Source organism: Hypanus sabinus, unplaced genomic scaffold, assembly GCF_030144855.1.
Source record: "Hypanus sabinus isolate sHypSab1 unplaced genomic scaffold, sHypSab1.hap1 scaffold_421, whole genome shotgun sequence".
Classification (NCBI taxonomy): domain Eukaryota; kingdom Metazoa; phylum Chordata; class Chondrichthyes; order Myliobatiformes; family Dasyatidae; genus Hypanus; species Hypanus sabinus.
The window spans coordinates 235,303-253,677 of NW_026781300.1; positions in this window are offsets into that span (position 1 = coordinate 235,303).

The following is an 18,375-nucleotide window of genomic DNA, read 5'->3' on the forward strand; positions in this document are numbered from 1 at the left end:
TTGCGGATATATCTATCAGGCTGACAGAACCTCCTTTCTCCTCCCCTCACTATGGAATCCCCTATGACTACCACATTCCTCATCTTCCTCTTTCCCTTCTGCATCATATGTCAATGATATCGATGACAGAATCTGTGATTTTGTGATTTTGGAGGATAGGAATTTTGCTGAGGGAGCAAGGAGGCTGTAGAAGGACTAACATAGGAGAGGAGAACAGGCAAGTAAGTGGCAGATGAGATATAGAACAGGAAAGAGCTTTGCCATGCTTTTTAGTTGAAGAAATAAAGGCGTGGATAATTTCTTAGACGTGAAGCCAATTCAGAAATGAGAAATGAAAAAGGACTAGGGACGACAATGTCTCAGAGAATCCATCACAGGTTCTGCACATTAATGCGATCGCGATAGCATGACAGGAGCTCTACCATATTAGTTGCCGCAATAAATACGTCACAGATCTTCGAGAACAGTGTAGCTCCCTCGTCACTGTCCAGTCACACTCTCCTGCGGACAGACACAGTGTATAGCTTCTGTCACACTCCATGAAAAATGCAGGACATATTACAGACCAGTTTCAGTTTGAAACTCAAATGAATATTTTATTATTTATAAATGGGACATGGCTCGAATAAGTTGATATTCTGATGCACTTCGTGGAACCGATAACAGTACCGGCAAACTTAAGATTGTAGAGGTATACGGTGAAGGTACCAACTTAGAATTGCTGAGAGAAAAACATTCATGCAAATGCTGCAAGAAAGAAAACGGACTGTTTCTAAGTGTTTTATTTAGATCAAATTATGAATTTAAACAGATATTTATTTAAATTAATCAATTTCATTCTTTTGTTTATTTTCATTCAATATTTAAGAAGTTGTGTTGCCAAGCCACAGAAAGTTACAGATCCGGTGCTTCTCAATTGGCTCTTTCTGGCTGAGCAACGAAGAAGCGTGCAGAATGAAGTCGGATCGCATGGTTTGTTTGCCATATGACTCACTGACCAACAGTGTACTGCTCCGTACAACCGTCATCACTCATAAATACACTGTCCATCTCACAATTTTAACATAAACCAACTGCAGAAGATTGTTCTAAAAGTAGTTCAGGTAATACAGAATCTAAGTTAAGAATACTTACTACATTTGAGGAACAGCGGGAATGAAGGAGAAAAAAATACATTTGCACACTGAAACACAGACTGATTGTTACAGCGCTAAGAGAACACACATAATGCTCGAGCAGGAACTGAAAGCTACAGAATGAAATGCACACTCTCACAGTGGTAGCAGAGACTGACAGATACAGAATGAACCCCACACTCTCACACTGTATCAGAGACCGACAGGTACAGAATGAAAACCACACTCTCACATTGTAGCAGAGACTGACAGATACAGAACGAAACCCACACTCTCACACTGTAACAGAGACTGACAGGTACAGAATGAAACCCACACTCCACACTGTAACAGAGACTGATAGATACAGAATGAAACCGACACTCCAGAATGAAATGCACAGTCTCACACTTTACGAGAGGGAGAAAAGTCTGTTTGTGTATGTGTGTGCGTGAGATAGCGAGTGTATCTGTGTATGAGTGTGTGTTTGTGTGTGTGAGAGACAGAGAGAGAGAGAGAGAGAGAGAGAGAGAGAGAGAGAGAGAGAGAGAGAGAGAGAGAGAGAGAGAGAGAGAATCACTCTATATGTGCAATTGTGTGTGAGTGCGTGTGTGAGACAGTATAGAATGGAATCTATACATGGCAGAAAGTATTTTGTCAAATCATGCCGGTATTCACACCAGAGACAAGGGTGTTGATGTTTATGCTCGTAACCCACAGAGCAGTGAGTGACAGCATCATCAGCCCATTATATTCCTGCAGCTGATTGAATGCCACAGTATTTCAGTATTTCATCAAACTATTCCTCAGGTGCATCCAACAGCGGCTTTGTCCGTCACTTTAACATTTCAAACTCCACAGCGCGAATAACAAATAAGAAGTGTTATACATATACATTATAAGATATATAAGAGTTACACACAAAAATACCTACACATGCACATTAGACACACAGAATAAAAACGCACACAAACATACCTATACACACACACAGACGCGCTCACACACACACACACACACACAAACATACCTATACACACACACAGATGCGCTCACACACACACACACACACACACACACACACACACACACACACACACACAGACGCGCTCACACACACACACACACACAAACACACATACACACACACATACAGTGAGCCAATAATATCAGTTATCAAGAGCTGTTCATACATATAAATAGTAAAAGGGGGCGAATTGATTTTGTACCGCTGGAAGATGATGCTGCCGATCGAGCAAAGAAATAGCGGCCGAACGTAATAAGTATTTTCTGTCATTCTTCATTGTATAAGACAATAAGACATAGGAGCAGAATTAGTCCATTCAGCCCATCAAGTCTGCTCCATCGTTCTATCATGGATGATGCCAGTTCTCACTCAACCCCATGCACCTGCCTCCTCGGCATAAGCTGTAATTCCCTGACTGATCAGCAACTTCCTTAAGTGTACCCACGGACGTGGCCCTCACCGCTGTCTGTGCCAGAGAATTCCACAGATGCACTCCTCTCTGACTAAATAAAATTCTCTTTTACTACGCTGAAATGTCGCTCCTCATTGTTGAGGCTGTGTCCTCTGTTATGCCTGCCCCTACTAAACGAAATGTCCAGTCCTCATCCACACTATCTGGACTTTCCCAAATTCAGTGGGTTTCAGTGAGATTTGCCACCCCACCATCCGCATTAATTAAACTTAGGTCAGTGCAGGAGTACAGGCCCAAGGCTGGCAAACGCTCCTCATATCTTAACCCCTTTATTCCCGGAATCATCTTCTTGAACATCCTCTGTACTCTCCAATGACAGCACAAGTTTTCCGAGATATGTGTCCCAAATGCTCTAAGTGCGGACTAATAGGGTCTTATAGACTACCGGGATTATCTCTTTGCTTATATCTTCCACTTCACTCTGAATAACTGCCAGCATTACATTTGCCTTCTTTACACAGCTTCTCCTGTAACTTAACCTTCTGTGAGTCTTGCCCGAGGACTAATTTTTTTCTTCCGTACTTCTGTTGTTTGAAACTTCTCCTCAATCAGATAATAGTTCACTATTGTTCCTTTTGCCAAAAATCACCATCGTACATTTCCCAATATTGTATTCCATCCGCCACATTTTTGATCATTCTTCAAATTTGCCTGTGTCCTGCTGCAATCACATTGCTTCCTCAGCCCTACCAACGGCTCCACCTATCTTTCACAAATCTGTCCCATAGCCCGAACTTTGGACGGGGTCCACGTTCGGATTAGCTGGGTTGTGTCAATCATGATTTTTCAACAGTGCAAACCAGGATCTAATTCTGACTTCGCTTGTTGTTTGTTTCTCCGATTCGTCTAACCACACAAGTTACTGGTAAAAGGAATCACGTATCTAGTATATCTACTTTCCAAGCAGACCTGATCATCTGGGGAGACTGTTGGCATCGGAGGATCTCCCAAGAATTTATTTACTCATTCAATCTTTTGGTTTTTAATGAGAATCCTGCCGGACAGATCTTCTGGAATTTTTTAAGAAGTTACATGCAGGTTATTTTCAGGAGAATCGTTGTACGTGTGTATTTGGATTTTCAGAAGGCCTGTGAGAAGTTGCCGCTCATGAGGCTGCTTAACTAGTTAATATTCAATGGCATAAGACCATGAGACCATAATTGTCGGAGTGGAATTAAATCATTTGTTACATCGAGTGTGCTTCGCCATTCCATCAGGGCTGATCCAATTTTCCTTTCAGCTCCAGTCTTCTGTCTTCCACCTACACCCACTCATGTCCTGCACAATCAGGAATCTGTCACACTGTGCATTAAATATACAGGAACACTTGGACTCCGCAGGTGACTGTGGTAAGGAACTCCACTGATTCATCACTCTCTGGCTGAAGGAATGCTTCCTCAATTCCGTTTTAAATGGATTGCTTTCCGTAAAATCCTCTCCACACTCACTCTATCAAGGCCTTTCACTATTCGATAGCTTTCAATGAGCCCACTCCTATTTTTTCTGAATTCCAGTGAATACAGACCCAAAGCGATCAAACATGTTTCGGATGGCACGCCATCCAATCCTGGAATCACTTTCGTGAAACTGATTTGAACCATCTCCAGTCAAACACATCTTAGATAAGGGGCCCAAAACTGCTCATAACCCTCCAGCTGAGGCCCCACCAGTTCTCTATAAAGTGAGCGCATTATCTTCTTTCTTTTATATTTTGGTTCTCTGGAAATCCACGTTGACATTATACGCCTTCTTCACCGGAGACTCAACCTGCAATTTCCCCTTTATGAACTGTCACATAGGAGTTCCCGGGTCCCTTTCCCCCTGAGTTTCTGTTTGTATTTTCCCTCCGTTTAGAAAAGAATCAATGCTTTCCTTTCTTCTACCAATGTGCACAACCAGAGAATTTAATACCTTCCATCTGCCATTTCCTTACCCATTCTCCTAATCTATGTCGGTGCTTCTGTAGCCTCTCTACTTACACAATGCTCCCTGCCTATCCACCTCTCTTCATATCGCCTGCAAACATTGCAAATAAAACCGATAAATTCCATCATTGAAATCAGCTTTGGCATAGAACGTAAGATGAATCGATCCCAACATGGATTCCCGTGGAACCCCACTCTTCACCGGCAATCATCGTCTCGATTATTTGACACTGTTCACAGGTTTATGGAAACGTAGTCGTTGTGTACGTTCACGTGCTGATTTAGCACAGACAATAAAAGCACTTATCAATAAATACAAACTCCTTCTGTACCTAACTGATCATTATTGCTGATGGGTAATCCTTGTAACACATTCTCTCAATCGTCACAGATACATCTGACATCATCCGAAAGTCAGGACATAGCAGCATTCAACAATGAGGCCTACACAGCAATATTGATGTCAGTCTCCCGAACGCTCTGATAGTTTACACGAATAGAGTGGCTGGAAAGTTCACACGGAATGAGAAGTAGGTGTGTGTGGTTTACTCGTGCCTCAGGATTTAGCAGCCGGAGCTGAGAGCAAAAGGAAAAGCAAATAATACCATTGATCATAATTTACCTGTTTAAAATCAGGATATAAAATTGTAGCATCGTGCATCCCACAGCTATTCGACACTCACTGAGATAATCACAATATAATCACAGAAGAGCAGAAGGTATGCCATGAGGGTGTGAAAATATGTAAAGATAACTGATAATAGATTCTGTAATTCTAAATCAAGCAGGAATGAATATCTGAAAGCTTTCATGTGGTTATGTTGAGTACCAAAAGTTATTTAATTCTGCCCCACACTAGAGATCATGTCATTTGGAGTGGATAACCGCAGAACATTAAACACAATGAAAGGTGCAATACAGCGAGCAGAGCAGCAAGGTCCAATACTCCCGATGGATGGAACTGAAACAGATAAACACCTGGGATATCAAAATGCAAGCAAATTTGATCATTGGCGTGATAAATGGAAATATACCACTTCAGGGCTCAAGAAAATGCGCCAGAAAGAGCTCAATAGTGAAAATATTACAAAGGCAACACACAGCTTTGCTGCAAATACATTATATTTGTTTGTCAAAACCTATCTGGAAAACTGATAAAGAAATACAACAACTGAAATGAAAATTTTAGAAAACACTACGTACACTTGTGCGCACTTACCTCGTACAGAGGCGGAAGGGGAATAACAGACATAGTAGTAAGTTTACACACTACCCAGATGAAACATAGAAAGATAACTTTTCATCAAGGAAGACAAACTTTAGTAATCAACGCGAACTTGTGGAATTCTGATATGGAGACCACAGCATTAAACTTAAATGAAAGTACAATATAGGAAAAATAATAAAATTGTCACTTCAGACCAGAAAGTTATCCGATGGAATAACATGACCTTCCACGGGGGTCATCCCGACGATCTGAACAGTCGATGTCGACAAGGAAACGTTGAAGGTTTGGCTCAGAGTTGGAGTCCTTTTCCCAGGAACGGTGCAACTCAAGGTGGTGAACTCTGAACCAATATAAAATACAGAAGAACAACAAATTCAAGCCGACAATGTCACGAGAAAGCAGAAACAATCGACCGCAGCACAGGATCCTGCAGCAGATTAGCTCACTTTGATTACTGATACAGGTAAAATCAGGTGGCAAGTGTCATTCACCAAGTTCTTGCTTTAAAATGCTAACCCATAAAAGGCTGTAACATTACTATAGATAGTACCTGATCCAGTTTTCAGAGTCGGAGTCCTACAATTACATTAAGGCCGGTTCATTATTACAAATAGGGCCAATACATGACGCCCGTCCGTCAATCACCCCTCATACCTCATCGTCAGCACGAACACCCCGGTTCCCACCCTCGCTAAATTAGTTTAAACCCTCCCGAACCGGTCGAGCATACATTGTCTAGTATACATTGTCCCAATAGTAATATTCACAGCTAGTCTCATCCCAAACACACTATACAGTATTTTGAAACAGTTAGGCCTTCACAGCAATATTTATGTAAGTCTCCAGAAAGCCGCAATAATAAACAGCTCTTGACTGCTCCTAAAACTCCCCGCAATTAAGAAAATAAGTGCCCTCGGCTGTGGACATGCCGCAAGTTTGACCAGCTTGAGCTGAGAAAAAAAAAACTTAAATAGTCATCAGAATGAAAAGCTTCATTATGCGTGTTGTAGACGGGGTTGGTAATGCTGATTAACTCCCACTACACAAAACATCTCTCAATGGCGTGTTTCCCACACAACCTCTGGGTTGTCTACCCCGTCTGAACAAGCCCAGCTCCTGACCTTCACATGTGGTTTAACTACTAAGCCCGGCGGAACCATTTCTATTGACAGGATGAGGAGCAGAGGCGGCTCACCATGGCTTCGGACGGATGGGGCTTGTCAGCCGGGGTTGGCACTCATCACGTGATGGAAAATTCTGTTCTCAAACCTACGACAATACCCAGTCCTGGGGAAAGCCGCGGTAGCAAACTACGAGGAAAAGTCCGGAGCAACAGCTGCGTGGCGACAACGTGCTCTGCGTGTCCTGTTGCAATGGCTTTGCATATTGTCTTGTGTAGCAGGGAGACAACTCGGTCGCATCGTCCATGGTCAACACTGGCCAACGGAGAGAGTCATTAATAGTGAAAAACAGTAAACAAATAAATAAATAAATAAATAGATAGATAGATAGATAAATAAATAAATAAATAAATAAATAAATAAATAAATAAATAAATAAATAAATAAATAAATAAATAAATAAATAAATGAATGAATGAATGAATGAATGAATGAATGAATGAATAAATAAATAAATAAATAAACAGATAGATAAATAGATACACGTCGATAAGAAGTCAGATAGACAGGGAAGTAGATAATTTGATAGATGAATACATCACATCAATATTAGGAGAACATGACTTTCAGAGTCATTGAAAGTGTGTCCATGGTTGTGGAATCTGTTCAGTTTTGCGGTGAGTGAAGTAATCCGCGTTGTTTCAGGTGCCTGATGATAGGAGTGAAGAACTGTTCCTAAACCTGGTCTTGCGTCTCTATCCGAGGGCAGCCGGGATAAAACAGAATCATCTGGAAGGTGGACGCTCTTGTTTATGCTTTCCACTTCCTTGTGACGTCACACGTTGTAGATGTGTCGCTAGTTTCTTGCGATTTCACCTGTCGGGTGTGTGGGGCTTTTCCTGTGATGGGATGGGATGCATCCATTGGTGTTCCCATACCGGGCCGCCATGCAAATGGATCAAAACTGCACTCAGAGCTGAGATTTATAGCGCAGTCCAAGCCCAGATTAGCAAACCAAAGGCAAACGGCTCATTAGTCTATAACTCAAAATCAAATATTTCAACAAGCTTACATTCTCACAATCTGCCGGCGTGTTGGTTCCACCGCATTTGGGTCTGCCGAGGTCTGTCACGGGTCAGGTGCCTGAGAACTGGATGGCTGCTAATGTATTCGGTTCTTTAAGAAAGATTCTGGGACTCAGTCCTTGAACACGACGTCAGAAGTGGGTACCTTATTAGCAGATATTCTACGGGATCGAATATGTAAATATATGGTTAGACTGGGCCTTCTTAGGTCTGTGCGTGTTCGGTTGTGCCTCACCAATCTTATAAAGTTTTTCGCGGAGGTGACCAGGAAAGCTGATGAAGGAATCGCAGTGGCTCATGTCCGCCTGGGCTTTAGAAAAGCTTTTGTCAATGTCGGGCCTGAGAGGTTGGTCCGGCTGTTCCGTCTTCTGGCACTGTGAATGCGGTAGTAAATTGGATGCAACATTGGCTTACAGCAGGGGTTCCCTTCCTTGTATCCACGGACCCCTCGGTTAATCGTTGGGCATGCAATAAAAATATTGGAAACCCTGTCCTAGAGGCAGATTCCAGAGGGTGGTAGTAGGTAGTGGCCTCTCTAACTGGAGGCCTGTACATACTGGTGTACCGCAGGGGTTGCACTGGGCCCATTGTTGTGTGTTATATAGATCGACGGTCTGACTGACAGTCTGATAAATTCACTCTGCAGATTTGCGAATGATCCCAATATTGGATGAGTGGTAGAGAGCGAGAGTGGCTGATGGTCTTGAATACAGGTAAGAGTGTGGAGTATCACTTTGGGAGGACAAACCGTGATAGGACTTACACTGTAAAAGGGGGGAGTCATTGAGTACTGCGGTATTACAGAGGGACCTGGGAAGACTGATCCATAATCCCTTGAAGGTGGCGTCGCAGACAGATAGGTTTCTAAAGAGAACTACAGGCACATCGGCCTTCAGACATCGAGGCAAAGAGTACAAGGGCTGAGATGTTATGCTGAAGTTGTATAAGACGTTAATAATGCCTACTATCGGGTATTGTATGTGTTCTGGTCACCAACCTGCATGACCAATATAAATAATCTTGACGGAGTACATAGAAAAATTAGAAGGGACATGAGGAGGGGAGTTGGAGGGAAGGATTGAGTAGGTTAGGAATAGGTTCGCATTCCCCCAAGCGTCGGAGTGAGAGGGAAGGTTTTTAAGAGATGTTCCAGTTGATGAACGGTATAGATAGTGTAAATACAAGCAGGTATTTTCCACTGAGGTTTGACTAGTGTAGTGAGCTACGGGTGAAAGGTGAAATATATCCGGGCAATATGCGGCGGAACATCTTCTTGAGGCAGCGAAAGTGTGGAACGGGCTTCCAACGGAAATGGCGGTTGCGGGATCGATTTGAACATTGAAGAGGAGAGTGGCTCCGACACGAATGGGAGGGTTATGGACGACATGGTCCAGGTGCAATGTCCACGGGACTAGGGGGAGGATCAGTTCGGCGCTGGATGATGAACAGAAGAGCCTGTTTCAGTGCCGTACTGCTCGATGACTTTGTGACCAAATGCCACTGCGGGATGTTCCCCAGCGGGGTAAGGGTACTCCCGTCAGGCTGGGTGTGGCGAGGCATCAATATGGGACCACTGACCATTTCTCTCATAGTCTGCTGTAGGCTGAAATAATTACCCCACTTTTGTGCAATTGTCGTCCATAAGGCCATGACCATAAGACAAAGGAGCAGAAGTCGGAGTTCGGCCCATCGAGTCTGCTCCGCCATTTCATCATGAGCTGATCCAATTTCCCCTTTAGTCCCATTCCCAGGCCTTCTAACCATCTTTGATGCCCTGACTACTCAGATACCTATCAATCTCTGCCTTAAATACACCCAATGACTTGGCCTCCACTCCCGCCCGTGGCAACAAATTGCATGGATTCACCACCCTCTGGTTAAAAAAAAAATCTTCGCATCTCTGTTCTGAATGGGCGCCCTTCAATCCTCAAGTCATGTCCTCTCGTACTAGACTCCCCCACCATGGGAAACAACTTTGCCACATCCACCCTGTCCATGCCTTTCAACATTCGAAATAATTCTGTGAGGTCCCCCCTCGTTCTTCTGTACTCCAAGGAGTGAAGTCCAAGAGCGGTCAAACATTTTTCATATGTTAACCCTTTAATTCCCGGAATCATTCTAGTGAATCTTCTCTGAACCCTCTCCAACGTCAGCACATCCTGTCATAAGTATGGAGCCCAAAACAACACGCAGTATTCCAAGTGAAGTCTTACCAGTGCCTTATAGAGCCTCAACATCACATCCCTGCTCCTTTACTCTATCCCTCCAGAAATGAATGCCAACATTGCATTCGCCTTCTTCACTGACGACTCCACCAGGAAGTTAACCTTAAGGGTATCCTGCATGAGGACTCCCAAGTCCCATTGCATCTCAGAACTTTGAATTCTCTCCCCATTCAAATAGTTGATTGCCCGTTTATTTCTTCTACTAAAGTGCATGCACGTACACTTTCCGACATTGTAACTCATTTGCCACTTCTTTGCCCATTCCCCCAATCTATCCAAGTCTCTCTGCAGACTCTGTTTCCTCAGCACTACCGGCCCCTCTACCTAACTTTATGTCATCAAAGTCAGTCAGTTCAGCAAGGATTTGGCAAAACAGCATATTATATTCCAAAAAGCAACTTGGAATTATCTTCTGTATTTGGCCTTGAGTAAGCTCAGAAACTCCGGTGACTGAGTCTATGAGCGACCGGCACAATGGTGGAGGAACGTATCATGTAGGCAGCATCAGGAGAGGAATATGGACAGTTCACTTTCGGGTCAAGACACTTTATCTCGACTCTTCATAGAATCCATGGGTCTACAGATCTCCGAGGAGGGAATCACTGCACACAATTAACCATTTTATTCTCATGCACATAGAAAGGGCTTCGACAATTAGTGACAGAATCCTCCCTGATTTACCATCAATCCGCTTTCCCCGGCACTCAGATATTTGCGCGGTTCTAATCTGAAGCCCGTGCACGCCCGAAAGCTCAGTTACTGATGCTGGTTCATAATGCGGCGTTCTTTCCAATGCGTCTTTCCTTGGACCGTCACTCTGTTCCTGATGTGCTGTAGCGGAAGTGAAGCAATTGGCCTGTTGTAAATGATGTTTTATGAAATGCCAAAGAGCCCCCGGCCCCCTGCTTCTCCATGTTTCTCTATCTAAACACGAGAACAACGTGCTTCAGGAATAGCTCGGTTTAATTATCCCGATGTTTTACTGTGTCCGTGTATTCATGCCCCATTACGCAGTTCATCTCTGTTTAGCAGTTTATACACACTTGTTTCCCGAATCAATTTATTTCTGAAGTTCGAAAATCATCTAGTAACTCTGTAACATATTTAATATCGTCACTGCTACTGATTTGCATTAAAACCGATGTTGATACAATATTTTCTGTTTTTCTCTGTCTGGTACAGCAGCGGACAACGTCTGTAATGCTGGGGTCATTAGTTTGCATTTCGTGCCGCATATCTGCCGAAATTTGTGTTTGCGACTGACTCCGGTAACAGTGCAAACAGTGAGAGTTTGCGCCAGAAATTATTCATGCAAATATCCAGTAAAATTAAATCGCCGCAAGCAAAGTGACAGTGAATCACATGAAAGATGTGTCATCACGGGGAAGGAACAAGACAGAGATTCCACTCGCAATGTGAGTGTGGAATCAGCGCTCATGTGGTGGACTCACCCACAGGATTACAGACTACTGTCGTCACCAGCAATGCGAGATAATGTCCTGTCATTACACGGAGTAGTTTGACAACATCACATCTGGTGTTGCGATCCCAGCATCGGCCGTCTCTTGAGGCTTCATGACAGGTGTTGCGTTCAGTTCAATGAAATAAGGCGTGTTATTTCCCCACTGGCATTACGGTTCGTTTGAGCAGAGATATTTTTGCTAACCAGCGGTAATTAGCACCAGTCACTGTGCAAGTTGTTTTCATTATTGGTGACCGATTTTTCTACAAAAGTACGTCATTCTGAGCTTCAGCTACATTGAAGACAGAAACATCCAGACGCGGTGGACTCTCAACAGCGTGTGAAATGTGAAGAGTTTTACCAAGTAGGCGCGAAAGAAATTTATTTGAGTTTATTTACTGGCTATTTGCAACTTTTATGAAATTTAGAAATTGGGAACACTCCGAACAGAACTTTAAATACTAACAGTCCTGGATTAACAATGTTCCAAGAAAGGGCGATTTGTTACACAGTGATTTTAATTGTCGGCATCCCAGGTAAGTGCCTTTCGATTACTTATACGGAAGCAGAGACCTCCTGCCGCTCTCAGCTACAGCTGATGTGATTTTAATCGGTGTTTATTAAAAATCTCAAATATGCAGTCTCGTTCCTCTCAGTCTCCTGCGCCCTGTTAATATCTTAACCTGGGTCATGCAGACTTGTCACTGGAACTGCCTGCACTCTTCTCATTTGTGACGTGAGACCTCGAACTGTACACAAAAAACCCATGTCCAGCAAAACCTCCCGTCAATAGCGGAACTCATTTCTTCCAACCGTGTCACGTGAGCAATAGATTAACGTTTAAAATGGCAGTAAATAGCTTTGATTTCAACTTGTGAAATTCTGTTCCCTTTTCTGCTTCAGGTTCACGGGAAGTGAGCATCACAGGCAATTCTGATATTATTACCGTCTCTCTAATTTTCCCTATCAAAGGTTTGACGTACCAATCCGCAGAATTCTTGTGTCTACAGTCACATAAGATCCAGATAAAGGCGAATATTCTCCATCCCTAAAGGACATTTGTGAAACAAATGAGGCTTTACAGCAACTCAGTAGTGTCGTGTGCTTCGTCACTGAGGCCAGCTTGTTAGGGAAGGGTGAAAGAGACTCGTCTAAAGACAGGGATTCCAATGGCGGGGCCGTGCGGTGGGATTCCATTTCACCATAAACGATGCGCCGCCACGGCTGTGATCCAGAGACTCTTGTCGCTCCTCAAACACTCCCGCACGCATCTTCCAGCGGCTGAGCGCCTGAGTGCAAATTTACCAATTTCCTTCAAAAATTTCTCTTCCATCTTTCTGAAAGGTTCCCCTTCTATTTTTCCCCTCCCAGTACTGTTCAATTATAGGACGTTCCATGTTCTACTTTTTGAAAATTCCCAAGAGTTTCCAGTCTCCACATTCGGATCTATGTTTCTCGGTGTCAGCGCTGTTCCTTCTCAGATGCGCGGGTTCACAGCTGCGCCAGAACTGAATGGGTCACTCCGTAAATATTTTTTTTGGAAATCTTTGTTAATACGATTATGAAATACTCTGAAAATAACAGTACTACCGACCATAATCCATAAATGTGCTAAATACTAAATGTACCACATTTACATTGGAATGGTTTAGAGCTTCAACCTATTTGCGTTGTCATTATTTCAGGTTACAACACTGTCAAAAATGGTCACAATAAAGACAGAAACCACCAACGCCGTTCAGTCAGAACATTTCAGTTTGGCGTACTCCCTGTCAGAGGTGACTACCTGACAGCGTTTACATGAGTTGTGTGTTACGTTTTGTCATTGTTCGACATGCATATTACAATTTTTTAAAAAACATTACAAGTGCCGAGCACTTTTAAGACCGGGTAACAATGTTCTGCTCAGAGCAATGGTTTGTCCCCGAAGCAGTAAAATAAAACAGAGGGAAGGTTGCTGGGCAGCAAGCTCCTGGTTTCAGAATCTGACCTTGCAATCGAATAGTAACTCAGACTTTCGGAAAGAAGCGTAGATGCGCACTTCAATTACACTACCCCTCTCCTTGGAGATACCGCGCTTGGAGTTCTGTGAATAGTCTTGGTCGCCCTGTTAAAGGAAAGGCAGAAGTCCGGTGAAAAGAGTGCAGACAGTATTTACAAAGATGCTGCAGGGACAATGTGGCCTAAGTTACAGGGAGAGATTCGGCCGAGCGGCATTTTATTCTTTAAGGCAGGTGATTGGCGGATGGCTTAATAGAGGTGTTTTAAGCCATGGTAATGTATAGATACTGCTGTTCATCGTGTGGTTGGGTGATCGTGAACAAAAGGGTGTATATTTAAGATCAGAGGGCAGAAATGTAGTATGACTCCGAGCGACGTTTTCTCACACAGAAGTTGTTCTGTGTATTGAACAGCCTGACAAAGGAAATAGACGATACAGAGTCATTAACATTATTTAAAGTACACCTGGGCAGTCTGCCAAATTTGAAAGCCTTAGAGAGATGTGATCCAAACGCAAACAAACTGACCCAGACCAGCTCAGATGGACATGTCGGTGGGCATGGAGATATTGGACTGAAGGGAGCGTTTCTGTGATCTATCATTCATCGCTGCTTCATCCGTGGACGTGAGGCGATTAATGTGAGCATGCTCTGCTGTAAACCGCTTTATGATGCGGTCAGGTGTTGAAACTAATCACATGTAGATGGGTATTTATTACTTCCTCTGATAATGTCCAGCAGTGATGAACGATGGATTTTATTTCAAGTGAACAAATAATGGCTGTATTCCTATACAAATTGCGTTTGGTTTTCTTTTTTCTTATTTTTGACTTTTTTGTCACAATGCAGTTAACCTTGTGGCAATCATCATTCTCAGCCGGGGAAACTGTGGTCTCTCCAAATGTGTCACGCGGTACCTGGTGGCGATGGCTGCGGCGGATCTAATGGTGGTGATTATCGAAGTCCTGTTCTACCAGATGGGTCGAGCATACGGATTTGATTACGGAGTCCTGGACAACGCTCCGTTCTGCCTTGTCCACTACGTCCTGTGTCACGTGGCCGTTGACTGTTCCGTGTGGTTTACTGTCGCTTTCACTTTCGATCGCTTTGTGGCCATTTGCTCCGCTAAATTTAAAACAAAATACTGCACCCCCAGAATTGCGGGTTTGGTGATAGGCGAGGTATCTATCGGTGTCTGTTTAAAGAACATTCCATTTTATTTCATATACATGGAAGGAGCAGCCTTGTTGGTGAGGGGTGATTGGGTCTGTTTCAGTAGGCCCGTATTTCTTATCTCGCCATCGTTTGAGGGGTTTTATTGGGTGGACCGTCTGTTGAATCCGCTACTTCCTTTCTTCCTCACTTTGACCCTCAATGCTCTGACCGTCAGTCAGATACTGGCGGCGAGCAGAGTCCGCAGGGGACTGAAGGGACGGGGAAATTGCGGGAAACAGCGAGATCCGGAGATGGAGAGTCGGAGACAATCCATCATTCTGCTCTTCAGCCTGTCGGCGAGTTTCCTTCTCTGTTGGGCGACAACCACTCTGGTCTTCATTCTCATGCGATGCCTCTACACAGACCTGGAAACGTCCATTCGGCTTTTTCAGGCACGGTTTGTGGGTACTTTGATTCAGAATTTCAGCAGCTGCACGAATACATTTATCTACGGAGTGACCCAGACCAGATTCAGAGAGCAGGTGAAAACTCTTCTTCTCTCCCCGGCTAATTTAGTTTTGAAATGTTTCAGAAGCCTGTACCGCTCACATGAAAGAGTTAAATAATTTATCAATTGCGATAAATAATCAGACCTGCTCTACAAGCGTATTAATGAATTGAACTCCCTGAAAACGCTACTTCTCACAGCAGTTTTGTCTGTCCGTTATTTCAGAAGAAAACCACTTATATTTCTATTATCAATTAGATAGCTCGGGTTATGAGATAGCTCTTCTTTAAAATATATATTAACTTGCACATTAAATCACCCCAATATCTGGGATTGCAAATACACAGAAGTGCCCATTATCTAAACTTTTGGAGTGACATGGACGAGTCTGCCAGTCCCTACATCCATTTGCTTTCTCTCGTGTTTGGAGATTTTCCTTCTGTTAAACTCCTTCTTTGCCGATTATATTAGCATGTTACAGGTGAGACTTACTGTCTCTCTTTTTTCCTGTCTGTTTCAGTTTCTAGTATATAGTTTCTAGTATCTAGTTATCTAGTTAACTAGTTATCCAGTTATCTAGGTATCTAGTTTCAGCAAACGTCGAAGACCCAGTGTACGGATCAGATATGATTTTGCCTCGGCCCTACTCGTCGATGATTTGACACCACGTCGGTACACATTTCGTATTGGCCTGACGGTATTTTCATACAATAAATACAAGTTGACCGAGCTTCAGCAGGTTTGCAGCTCTGACTCTTTACAGTAATGATGTCCAACATCAGAATATTAGAAGCAAGATAAAGGACTTTACGTTTCATACATTCCACATATATCTTCACCATTCCTACATTGTGTTCGAGCCATTATTATGGCGGTCTCTCCATGTAATCTCCATGTTGCTGGAGTCACGGCATGATAATGCAAAAGTTTGCGAAATGCTTCATAGCGCCATTGACTTCCTGTTTCGTACTTTCTGGCTGTTCATTTATTTTCGCGGAATGCTGTGCGGTGATGGCACTGAACTGTGAGCCGTTTGCTGCGTCCGGTGTGGCAAGGTGCCGGGTTGTAAGCAATCACAGTGAATTGATATCTCCGGGTATCAGCAGAACGAGCGGGGATTTAATTGAAACCTTTGGAGTGCTGCAATGCCCTGACAGAGTAGGTATGGAGAGGAGTTTTCCAACAGTGGGGAACCTGCGACCGGTCCTCACGGCTTCAGATTGAGGGACCTTCATTTGGAACACAGATGAGGATTTAATGTTTCATTTCGCCAGGGGGCGGAATTCATTGGCACAGCCGGCTCTCCAGGTCATGCCATTAGGTACACTAAAGCCGGAGATTTGTAGCTTCTTGGTTAATCAGAGCGTCAAATGTTTTCGGGAGAAGGCAGGAGAATAGGTTTGAAAAGGATAATAAATCACTCATAATGGATTAGCCGAGTGGAATAGATTAACCGAATGGCTCAATTCTTATTCGAGGGTTTCAATAGTCTGTTCTGTTTCAACGACACACCACATGTTTGTTACGTCCTCCACACCTGTTCTGGAGTTTAAACTGTAACTCCAAAATCAAAACAGGTGATTTCTATCTGAAGTTACTGCGGGACTGAAGATATAATTAATAATTCTCCATATTTTTACCAAGAGTCTGTTGAGATGTTATTAAATATCCCTGTGTGATTCGGTGTGACGTGAGCTTCATCATGCATTTTTTAGAGCTCCATGCCTCGCTGTCGATAACTAGATCGCCATAACGAGTTGATGCCGCGCATTCACAGGAACTGCGGCTCCACGGAAACAAAGTCAAACCACAAGATGTCGCTGTTACTCCGGACTGGTGAAAGACTTACACTGAACATCCTCAGATGTCAGTAGCAAGAGAATTTTGTTTTTCATAAACATGAACGAGGAGCGGAAAAACTTTGGGGGATCATAACCGTGAGATGGGGGAAGGTTAAAAGAATTTCGGAAAATATGGCAGATTAAATTAAATGCTGAAGATTGTGACTCCCCATAATAAAACACGACTCGTGCACAACACTCCTGCGCTGACTCCGCGTGTCTCCGAGTAGCTACTGGGGCCGACTTTCGGCATCTCTTAGCGTCCACAGACACCACAGCTCCGCCTTTAGCCTCTTCCTGTCACCCAGCGGCTTCCGTACGAGCTGTACCTATTGACCCCCATCTCTACACCACTGACCATTCCCCCTCACCACGCTGTCTCATTAAACGCATCCTTTTTCCACCAGTTCCTAATGACCACACGTCTCCTCAACAACCACTCCTCCTGAACCCAAACCTCCCACACGAAAACCCACTGTCAATTCCATCAGCACAGGCGCTTCGCATTGAAATCACCGACACCCCCACACGTTTTACACACACTGCAAGACCAGACACCGCCTTCCTGAGCCCTCCTTCTGAACCCGCCCTTTCGCGATCGACACATGGCAATGACTCTGATCCTTCCCATCAGCTTTTCCCAGTGGTCTCACCACATCCCAACAGGATGCACCCCTGTGGCCGCGCCGCCCTATTAATCTCTGACTCCGCAGTCTCTCAACAGTCCCTGCATTGACCAACTCTCACAGCAAGATCTCCACTAACCGCGCACACACATTCCGATCGATTTCCCTTTAATCCTCACGCGGGACAACCAGTTTCTCTTACAACACCTCAACAACAGACTCCACGGGCTCCACCGCCTTCAGCAGCATCCACGGCCTCCACCTCAACACCAGACTCCACGGCTTCCACCGCCGTCAGCAGAATCCACGGCCTTCACCACACCAGTCAACACGGACTCCACCTCCCCACCAGTCACCACGGACTCCACCACCCCACCAGTCACCAGGGACTCCACCGCCCCACCAGTCACCAGGGACTCCACCACCCCACCAGTCACCAGGGACTCCACCGCCTTCAGCAGCATCCACGGCCTCCACCTCCCCACCAGTCACCACGGACTCCAGCTGCCCACCAGTCACCACGGACTCCACCTCCCCACCAGTCACCACGGACTCCTCCACCCCACCAGTCACCACGGACTCCAC